The sequence below is a fragment of the Merops nubicus genome, unplaced genomic scaffold, assembly GCF_000691845.1.
Source record: "Merops nubicus isolate BGI_N331 unplaced genomic scaffold, ASM69184v1 scaffold2040, whole genome shotgun sequence".
Classification (NCBI taxonomy): domain Eukaryota; kingdom Metazoa; phylum Chordata; class Aves; order Coraciiformes; family Meropidae; genus Merops; species Merops nubicus.
The window spans coordinates 8,393-18,376 of NW_008583348.1; positions in this window are offsets into that span (position 1 = coordinate 8,393).

Genomic DNA, 9,984 nt, shown 5'->3' on the forward strand with positions numbered 1-9,984 from the left:
CTCAATGCCCTGCTTGGAGTGAGGGGCCCAAATCCGACCCCAGGCTTTGAGGTGCAGCCCCCTCAGTGCCCAGTCCTGGGGCATGATCCCTGCCCTAGCCCTGCTAGCCACACTCGTGCTGATAGAAGCCAGGTTGCTGTTTGCCTGCTTGGCCACCTGGTCACACTGCTGCCTCATACTCAGCTGGCTGGTGGCCACTACCCCCAGGCCCTTCTCCACCCACCAGGCACCTTTCTAGTCACTCTTCCCCAAACCTGTAGCATTGCAGGGGGTTGCTGTGACCCGAGGGGTCCCATCTCCACCCTTCCCCTCAAGATGTCCATCCTCATGTTGGACCTCAAAGCTCAGAGCTACCTGCAGCTTGAGGAGCCCTAGGAGGGGCTGAAAGGCACTGTGCAAATCTCTGCTCTTCCTTAAACACCCCCCTGCAGCTGCTGCTGGGTTTAGATGTGAACCAAAGGTTATTAAACTTCTCCCTTCAACTGCAAACGGTGCCACAAGCATTAAAAAGCAAAATCAGAGTCACCATCATCTTACTCAGCAGCAAGTTATAGACAATATTTGCTTGACCATCTTCTCTGGAAAAGAAAAAAAAAGCCAAGCAGGTTTTTAGGGAAAAATGTTTGGGTTTAACTCTCAGAAACAAATTAAAAATAACAATAATATATATAATAATACAGAGACTGAATTGCTGAGCACCTAGTGCTGCTCTAATCCCTTCAGCAATCCTACATGTCCTGAGGGGTTTTCTTATTTGCTTCCACCTTATAGAGCCCCCTCTAAAAACATCTTTAGCTTTCAATTTACACAATAACCAACAACCCAGAGTAAAACCTGTAACCCCTCTAAAAGAAAACCTCTTCTCCTGGGCCCCTCTTTTGTACCCCCTTGCTTGGGTGGGGTGTCAAGCACCATCACCTGGCTTTGGGGAGGGCTTCCAGGTGCAGCTTTTTAGGGTAGGGTAAAATCCAGCTTATTTGGGGCTTTTTTTCTTTTCCTTCCTTCCCTTTTCTTCTCTTTTTCCTTTCCTTTGGAGCTGGGGGTAGAGTGGGGTTTATTGAAGCAAAGGGAGTGTTTGGAGCTGTGGGAAGAGCTGCTGAGCATCCCTTTTCCACCCCAAAATACAGGTATGGTTACCAGCAGCTGGCTGTGGTTGAGGATGGGTAGGAGGGAGGGTGAAGTAGCCCTGGGACTTTCCCCACCTTGCTCTGGGCTACCTAGAGCTGCAGTCCTGAGCCCCCCCTGCTGCTCCCTGCCATGGGCAAGGTAAGCTCTGCTTCTGAGAGCCAGGGGGGGCACAACTTGGTTTGACCCCCTCCAGGGGACACCCATGGGGCTCCTCTGTGCAACCTCTGGCTTGGAAGCATGGGGTGACTTTGAAACTTTAGGAAATAAGCATCAAAGAGCTTTTTGGGAGAGAGAAGGTAAATGGCTTTTAGCTTTTGGGAGAAAAAGTCATTTTTCCATGTTTTTCTTTCCTTTGTGTTTTTAAAGGAAGAAAAAAAGTGAGGAAGAGGGTAGAGAGGTGAATGGAACCATGGCAGCCAGAGCAGAAAACTATGTAAATACCTTTTAATACATCCTTAATCTTTATCTTACTAATACTTATAGTTATTTAAAAAGTCTTTTAAAATCACATGACTTAAAGTTTTTAGTAAAACTTTTAGCAATTTAATGTGGGAAGTGCAGCAAACCTTTTAATCTTTTCTTTAGGAAGTGGGAAGGATTTGTTCTCATAATTGTGGGGCATGGTAAGAATTAAAGTGCCCTAGAAGAGTTTTTGATGTCTTTTAATATTACATGACTTAAAGCTTTTAGTAAAACTTTTACTAAAACTTTTAGTAATTTAATGTGGGAAGTGCAGCAAACCTTTTAATCTTTTCTTTAGGAAGTGGGAAGGATTTGTTCTCATCATTGTGGGGCATGGTAAGAATTAAAGTGCCCTAGAAGAGTTTTTGATTCCCTTATTCAATACCCTTAAAGATTCCTCAGTTTCAAAGGTCCTGTTTATTTTGAAGACTGAAATGATGTTTTACTTTCAGCTGTAACAGTGAAGCAAAAATGGAGAAACAAATGAAGCAAAAGCAAACAAACAAAGCCTACAGCTTTTAAAATAGGATTATAAATATTTTCCCCTAATCAGAGCTGTAACAATTTAAATGCTTGCTGCTTTTACTTGGTAGTTTGCTTCCTCTGCAGCTGGAATCCCTTCTCACTGATGCTTTTAAGGGAAAGGGATTTCACAAAATAAATGAGCTGCTTCAAGAGAGAGAGATAGAACCTCTGCAGAAATACAGCAGATCCCTCCTCGACCAGCTGGATAAAGCACTGAGGAAGGTGAGCAACAGATTATTGTCATTTTTAGGGTGAATTTTAACACCCAGCTCTGAGGGTGCTGGACTAATGAAGCGTGGCACTCTGTGTTTCTCTAGGAGCTGGACAAGAATGAATTCCAGAATATTTCCCTGCTGCTGAAATGTATTCAGCTCTACCTTAAAAGTGATCTTCAAGAAGGGATGAGCTTGTTAATTGAGCAAGGGCTGGTAAAAAAGATGAGTATAATATTCTGTGCAAGTTACTGATTTAGTCTCTGTGTCAGGAATAAGAATTCCAAGGCAGGGAGAACTAGGGGGTGGCTTGTTGGCCATGAGAAATGAAATATTTTTAATATATATTGCATGAACTGAGTAGAGTATTTTTTAAGCTGTCAATGGAAGCAGAGGATGAGTTTTGACAATTCACATTTATGGAGTTTCTAAATGTATTTGAAGTGCTCCTGCAAAATACAAATTTTAGCAGTAGAACTGATAAATACTTTGAGATTTTATAGCTCTTAAAACTGAAGTGCTCTTTCTGAAGGTCCCTTTGTAGACACATAATAAACCAGATGCATTTACTCTGCAATTGTATTTTATTTGTTGGGAAAATACTGATTTTAACTGGTTAAACTTGTAGTAGCAGAAATACACTAGTGCTGAAGCTGAGAAAAGGGGGCAAAAGATGGGTTGGGAAGGGAAGTGGGGGGAGAAATCCTGCTGAGAAAGTCCGAGGACATCATTTCTCATGTAAAATTTGGCCTCCTTAACGTGTAGCTTTTGACACAGTGTGAGACTCTGAAGTTCTGAACCCGTGCACAGGGTTTCCTGCAGCTCTCTCTAGTTTGAGGGCTGTTAATTATTTTTTTTCCCAGATTCTAACTGATTGTTTTAACTTGTACCTGGTGTCTTGGTTTGAACGAGCAAGAGCATTCGTGGCTCTCATCGATGCAAATGAGAATAAATTTTTGATGCTCCTTTTTGAAGACTTCTTTGACACAGCGTTGGTATGTACACGTGGGGAGGGGGCAGAGATTGTCTTTATTGCAGGAGAAAGCTGTTGTGACAAAGTTTTATGCTTTTTTCTTAAAAAAAGAGTAGTTAAAGCAGACTTTGTGCCCTAGAGCTGAGCTCAGGGGGTGAGGATGGGCAGTGCCTGGTGTTGGGCTGAGTTTTGACACACTTGGGAGAAGCTGCACAGGGCTGCAGTGTTGTCTCATTTTTTTTTTAATGTGAAAATCTCATTTTCTATCCTGAAAGTGCCTCTTTTTGCAGGAAAATGTGCAAGAAATTCTGCTGCATTTTGTGAACGAAAGCTTTTGTGCTGAAACTTTTATAAACCCAAGTTACTTTAGGTGCAAACATTTTTTTTCCATGGTGGCCCTGCTGACTTGTTCCTGTGGTGTTTGAAAGAGCTGGTTTACTTTGAAAGAATAATCTGAGCTTTTTACTATTCTCATTTTAAGATTCTATTTTAAGTGGTTGTCACTTTAAAGGTCTTATAAGGTGATGCTCATTTATGTTGTAAGGTTTTTTTGTTGTTTTTCCTAAAGGGACTTGAGGAAAACACTTAAATGTGGTTTTTTTTCAAGTGTCTGCACACTTTCCAGATATCACACATTACAATAAATAGCTTTGTAGTGTGTAAACATAAAATGTGGCTTCACATAGTCCCATATTTGCAATAAAAGTAACAAAGTGATGCCATGATGTGGGTTTTCCAGGAAACCTGAGGGTGCTGAGCTCTTGAATGCTGCTGAAATCCCTGGGGGGAGTGGGTGCTTTGCTCCCTTTACCCCCCTGCCTAGTGCTGACCTGTTAATGGGGGTGACCATGGGTGACATACCAGCATCAGGTCACCCTGCTTTCCCTCATGGGGGTCCTCCACTCCTGGGTTAGGTTATTTAGCCCCTGAAAGTGGTGATGGTGGGGGCATAAACACCTCAGCACTTGGAGTGCTGCTGTCTTTGGGTTGTGAGGTGGTAACAAAGGCTTCCTTTGCTTTTTCCACCAGGTGATTTGCAAGTGCAGTCATGAAGGTCAGTATTTTTAATTTCTGTTCCTTAATGTGATCAATGTCAGTCTTGGAAGCACATTTCTGAGTTCTGCTTGAATCCTATCCCCTTTCTCCTCACTCTGCTCCCACCTCTTCCTCCTCCTCTCTGCAATGTTCTCTTTAAATCCTCCTGATTCCTCTCTAGTTAATTTTCATTATATTTCTATCAGAAAACAAAACCTTTTACTATTTTTCTTTGCTTGTTTGGAGTCTGCTGGGGAAAAAAAACTCCCCATCTAGCTGTGGTATCTTGTTTAAATGCTCAGCATCAAGTATTTCCTTTGAAGTGCTTCTGAAAGGAGTTCAGAGTAGATGATCTGCTCTTGCACATCTCTTCCCACTGGCTTCAGCTGTTCTTTCCTTGCTGAAGGCAACCAGGTCTGCAGAATAATGTGGGAATTCCTTCAGCCATCCAAATTAGGCAGAAGGATGGGTGTCCATCCCTGATTCATTTCAGTGCTAAGATTTTGTCTGTGGTTGGAGCTGACTTGGCATGAGGACAGGGGAGCCTGCAGGAGTCTCTGTGCCCAGACTTTGAGGCTCACAAGTCATGTAAAAATGAAGCACGAGCATCTTCTGGTTCATCCTCTGATGGTTTGCTTTGACTTGGGCAAAAACTGTGTCTTACAGATTTGTGGTGAAGGAATTAGCTTCTCCTTCTGTACCTATTTAAATAGTTACCCAGGTCAGCAGTGGAGATATTTGGAGCCTTTTTTTTAATGGAGAAGTCACCAGTTCCCTTTTCTGTCTAGGATTAGATGGTTGGAAGCTTTGTTTTAAAACAAATCCACAGGTGGGATATTTTTACTCCTTCAGCACAACCAACTGTAGCTTTTTTGACTGTATTTTGTATGGAGACCAGCTCATCGTTGGCTGTAACCTTTCAAATGCTTTTCCTAGGGAAGAAAGAGGTGTTGGAGTTATTTTTACCAGCACTAGGACTTCTGGTGACAGAAGGAAGTATTTGCTGTGCTCTGCGGCAGGAGGTAAGGCTCCTATGAGCAGAAGAAAATCACAGATAAGAGTCCACACAAGTGCCATTGTTATTTCCCTTCTTTTTTTTGACTTATTTCCCTTCTTTTTTTGCCCCTTCTTCTGTGGGGAAAGGCTTTGAGGACCCTCAACTCTATCCTTGACAGCGTCACACGGGAGGAGAGGAAGAAGTTCCCCTTGTCTGAGGAGATGTGCTCGCTCACGTGAGTGGGTTTCCCTCCACCTCCTGTAGCCAAACACTCTTCCCTGCAAGAATTAAAGTTATTTCCACCTTAATTTAATTACATTATGTTGTTTCAGGAAAGATCTTGCAAAAACTATCCTGGAGGCTGGTGGTAAGAAGTATTTGGTGGTTATTTTTCAGAAGCTGGTGGTCTCCAGCTTTACTTCATCTGTTAGGTGTGTTTATTTTTTTAATAGAGGAGTTATAATTAATTTCCTTGTCAAGAGTTGATCTGGAGGGAGGAAAATCAGGGGGTACTTTAACATTTTTTTGACCAATATTTTCTTAGATTCAACATTGCCTTGGTTCTTTAACATTTTTTGACCAATATTTTCTTAGATTCAACATTGCCTTGGTTCTTTCTGGTTGGTATTCTTGATTTATATCAAATAATAGGATAAGTGAAGGATGTAGGAAGGTAATTAATCAGCTTTATGGACGTGTTTGCAAAGTATTCTGGCTGTTGAAAAAATAATTCAACTCCTTGTGTAGTATCTAAGTGCCAGAACAGCAATTCTATAACCCTCTGTTGTGCTGGGGAGTGATATTTACCCCGTGCCCATGTTTACCACGTAGATTACGACCTTCAGGTCGCCCTTACAGAAGCACTTTGTAGGTTAATGACCAAAAAATGGAGGGATGACCTTGTTCACCACTGGTTTGAAGATAACTATCTCGCTGAAGCTTTCAAAGAGATCAAGGATAGAGAATTTGAGACGGTGAGGGGCCTTGTTTTGAAAACAACATACTTGACAAGTCTGCATAGGGGCCAGGTTGGGTTGAGTTCAGTCAACGTGTCCTTGGAAGAAGTTCCTACAAAACTGATTTTATAAACACAAAAAGCTATTTAGTTATTTGTGGATGGTGGGGTGGGATGGTTTTTTTTTGTTGTTGTTTTCTTTTTCTTCAATTTGGCAAATATAAAATGGCTTTTTGTGAAAATAGGTCTGATTTCTAACTTAATTCTAAAGCCTAAAGTTAATTCTTTTTTGTTTGTTTGGAGGCTCACTGGTCATAATTTGAATCCAACCATTTGTAGCAACTTGAGTGTTTCTTCCCCAGTAGCCTTTGGGCATCACAATGACTAGTTAAAACCTTCTCACTGGAGGTTACACAGCCCAACAGAACAGCTTTTTGTGAAGCAAATGTAGCTTGATTTCTTTTTTAATATGTCATTTGTCTTGAAGGACTGCAGAAAATTTCTTAACCAGCTCAATGAAAGGCTTGGGAATGAAAGAAGGTAAGCTGAGAACCAGAATAACCTGGTGCTGTCATTACTAAAAGGGGAAAAAACAGGGTTGTGAACTGACTTGGGTTATCTTGGAAGGATTTTCATTTATTTATCTTGAATAATTCAGTTCTTAATATTTTATTCACTTTAATGATGATGCTTTTGAAAGTAAATTCCATGAAGAGAAAGCATTGCCACTAAAATACTGTGTTCTCTAAGCTTTTCCAAGCTTAACTTCCAGGAATTGAGGGGTTTTTTTTGAGCAATGGGATTTCTAACCAGTCTTAATGAGTTTTCTGTGTTGTAAAATCTCTTGGCTGTTGGAAGTGTTGTGTGAAATCTGCTTTTCCTTCCAGAGTCTATTCATTTCCTTGCATATCTGCTTTTGCTGACATGAATGAGGTAAGTCTTTAACCCTGTGATCCCTTCAGGTTGGTGTCACTGCTCTTAAAATGTTACTTTCTGTGGTATATGGTGAATTTTTTTTCCCCTTTTCTCCTTTTTTTTTCATTGAAGAGCTTAATTTTTTCTGGAGTGTAAAGTGTAACCTTCTATTCTAGTTGGAAAGTTCCCTTGTTTGTCACTTATCTCCCAACTTACTGCTGCTGACTTGGCTTTTTCATCAGCCAACTGATAGAGGCAGTGCTGCTCCTCGTGGTGATGACAGAAGAGCAATTGCTAAAAAGAAATAACAGGGCAGGACAACTCTGATTTCTTCAGAGCTGCTCCCTGGCTGCCAGAAAAGAAGATTGGCCTGATGCCCACGTAGGAGAGGTCATGGTCCCAGTTACATCCTGCAGATTGCTTCACTGGTCTTTGAGTAGATGTATGTGGCACCGTTTCTGATGGTGGTATCAAATGAAACCCAAGGCAACAGAAGCTGGTTCCAGTGCTGCTGCTTATTTCAGGTGCTCAGAACCAGAGGAAGCTTTCACAGGCCTTCCCACCACAAACATGCCAGCAGTTGGGTGTTGCCTTTCCCTTGGTGTAGAGGGATGGGTGCCTGGCTTTGTGGGGTGTGGTTGGGTGATGAACTCACACCTTGACCCTCTTATTTCTGTAGGGTATGTCTACAGACATATAGGACAACTTTTCTAGCTTGGTCTTGTTCGAGGAAACTGAGAAGGAAGCAGCAGTTGTGGGGTTTTCTGGGAATGTTGTGCTTCCCCAGGTGAAGAAGCCATCGGATGAGAAGCTGGAGGAGTTCTGGATTGACTTCAACATGGGCAGCCAGAGCGTGACGTTCTATGTGGACAGCAACGAGGTAACAGCAAAGCCCACGTGGCCTCAGGTTGGCCTGAGCAGCTGGTGCTTCCTCAGCCCTCCTGAGGTGGTGGTTCTTGGCTTTCCAAGGGTGCTCTCTGGGACTCCGTGAGGCTGTCTAAAGAAGCAATCAGCAGTTACAGCATGAAAGGTGAGACTTCTCCAACCAGCATGATCCTCCTTTTGCCTCCTGGGTCCACAAGACACATGGAGCCAACCTCAAATCTCACCATCACCTCAAGGTTCCTGTGGCTTCTCCCCAGCATGCCCTTTGGTCACCTTGCACCAGCTCTGCTGGTTGGACAACCTGTGGGCATCTTTGGCACAATGACCTCCCCTCCCTGCCCAAGCAGGAGACGTTGAGGGGTCAGTTTAGAGATGTGCCAGGGAACAGCACAATCATCTAGATCCAAGGAGCAGGAAATGGGTGAACAGAGGAACTGGAAATGCAGGACCAAGATGTAAAAGGTTTTTTTAAAAAACTTAAGCATTTATTTGAATGTTTTTGGGTTGAAAGACTGAATGTTTTGATCTAAAAGAGTTTTAACTGCTTTTTTTTTCTGTGCAGAGGGTAATGGAGAAAAGATTGTTAAAATTTACATGAAGATTCCTGCTACTCTGAACAAAATAGAAGCAACAAAAATCAGGATCTCTTTCAGAGCTGAGTTTGGAATCTTAAGTGTCCTTAAGAAAGTCCTGGGAGATGAAAAAATGATGGTAAGCTTAGCTGGGAGGCTTTTGATTTTCTAAATTATGTTTTAGATGACATAAACTGGGCAAAAACGTTCAGTGTGTGGGGGTTTTATGTTGGTTTTTATTTTTCCATGTCTGTTTATTGTATATTTTGACTTTTCCTTGATGAGTTGTGACTTTCCATGTAGATCTTCTTAGCTTTGGCCTGAAGAGAGATTAGAGACTTTAAGAAAGAAGGTTCAGGGGACTTGATAGGTTAGCAGCTGGAAGGTTAAACTGGTTTGTTAATCAATTCAGTGCAATATTGATTATTTTTTGCTGAGTTTCTGAAGCAGGAGATGAAGCCTGTGGTGTTTAATTGCATGACTTGAAGTAGGAACATTCCCCTCCACGAGCATGAAGTGTGATGTTGCCCAAGATAAGCAAATTGTGGCATGAAAACCTGGAGGGAAGGGATGCTGCAAGACACAAATCTTACAGTGATGTTGGTGCTACTTCTAGATTAATTTTTCTGATAAATGTTTATATGGTTGATTTTTTTCTACTTGTGATTCCTCCACAGAATGAGGGGCTTGCAGAAAACCTTGCATGACAATCAGTGTGATGTTGTTGGTGCTCCTTCTAGATTAATTTCTTTCTGGTAAATGTTTCTATGGTTGATTTTTTTTCTACTTGTGATTCCTCCACAGAATGAGGGGCTTGCAGAAAACCTTGCATGACAGTCAATAGTCATAGAGGAGCTGTCACTTATCCTTGCAGGAGCTAAGATGTTTCCAAATGAACTAGTAGCTAATGATTTGTTGCTCATGATTAACAACAGTTAGTTTTGTTATTAACATACTCACACCAAGAAGGATCTTGAGGGGCTGGAGCATGTCCAAAGAAGGGCAATGAAGCTGGGGAAGGGTCTAGAGAACAAGTGTGGTGAGGAGCAGCTGAGGGAGCTGAGGTTGTCTATCCTGGAGAAAAGGAGGCTCAGGGGACACCTCACTCTCTCCAATTCCTTGAAAAGAGGTTGGAGTGAGGTGAGGATTGGTGTCTTCTCCCAAGGAACAAGCAATAGGACAAGAAGAAACCACCTCAAGCTGCACCATGAGGTTTAGGTTGAATATTAGGAAAAAGTTCTGTGCTGAAATGGTTGCCCAGGGCAGTGGTGGAGTGCCCATCCCTGGAGGGGTTTCAAAGCCATGGAGATGTGGTGCTGAGGGAC